We start from the raw sequence: 1,377 nt of genomic DNA, 5'->3' as shown, positions 1-1,377 counted from the left end.
AAGAAAACAAGAGAGACATTTTAAAAAAATGAGTTTTGAAGCAAAGAAAAAAAAAAGCAGCAGACAATGTTAATTTGTTAAACACATAGCAGAGTTTTAAGCCATTACATTTCTGAAATACTGAAGTAATATTTCAGATTTTATCTTCACTACTAATTACCCCACTACGAATTTCAGCACTAAAATTACCCCACACAACCTAGAGAAAAGTGTCCTTTCCATTTTGACCCATCATCTATAGCAAGATTTGTCTCACTGCTGAGCACAACATAAATTAATATTTGGAGGGAAAAAAGAAAACCACAACGAGCATCTTAAAAGAGCAGCAGCTCTCTTAATTTTTACACATGGAAGACACTGCCTGAAACTTTGACAAAAAATAGGAATAACTAAGACTCTTGAGCAAACAGCAAGAAACTTTCAGAGCACTTTCAGGAGTGTCATCATGGGTTTCCCATCTGTGAAGAAAAGCTATGACAGTTGTTCCATAAAGGAAAAAAGTGAAAAAAGACCGCTGGAGATTGCAATTAAATGCTCTACTTTTAGAGGCCACAGAAAAAATACAACATAATTTTCAATATTGATGAGGCCCACTGAAACCACCTGAGGACAAAGTAACAGGTGACCATACACAGAGTAAAAGGAATGTTTATGACACTGCTAATTAATGATGCTGGTGAAAGTGTAAGAGGCTCTACTTCAGAGCCTTTAGTTAGTTATCTTTAAAATAACATTTTCTGGGTGTGATAACTGTTGTGCTGAAGTTCTACTTCAGGAGTACACTAACCAAGAAGGATCTGTTTATCATAAGAAATAATGATTTTCTACAAGGGAAGTTCTAGACAAGAGCTAACTTGACAACACAGTTACCGTGTTCTGCTTTCTAGTAAGTACTGAAGAATTTATCAACACACGGAACACATTTGCATACAGACATCAGACTCAATAGCACAGCTCCACATGGCCAGTACTGGAAACACTCCGAACGACTGCTTAAACCAGAAAAGATGCACTGCTTGCCTAGAGTTCTTTTATTCTGAGAACAACAGATGCAAAGGGAAACACGGTTCTCGACACCTGCCCTCCTCGCAGAGCAGAGATGCGCTCCCGCCCAGCCCCCTGGATCCCGAGGCCCGAAGGATTCCGTCCCCTGTCCCCGGCCCAGCTCCGTGCGCAGGGCGTTATGCAATCGTCCGGCCAGGCCGGGGCGACACCGGGACGGTCCCAGCGCCGGTGGGTCACTCGCACTGGCCCTCTGGGTGACAAGCGACCCCTGCACCTGCTACCGCTCGTCCCCATCCCTACCGCGGGTAGGTCCCGCACCAGGCGCCCCAAGCAGCGCACTGCCTCAGCACGGAGACTCGCACCGGCGAATTC

The sequence above is a fragment of the Geospiza fortis genome, unplaced genomic scaffold (genome assembly GCF_000277835.1).
Source record: "Geospiza fortis unplaced genomic scaffold, GeoFor_1.0 scaffold417, whole genome shotgun sequence".
Classification (NCBI taxonomy): Eukaryota; Metazoa; Chordata; class Aves; order Passeriformes; family Thraupidae; genus Geospiza; species Geospiza fortis.
Note: the sequence above shows the minus strand (reverse complement) of the source record.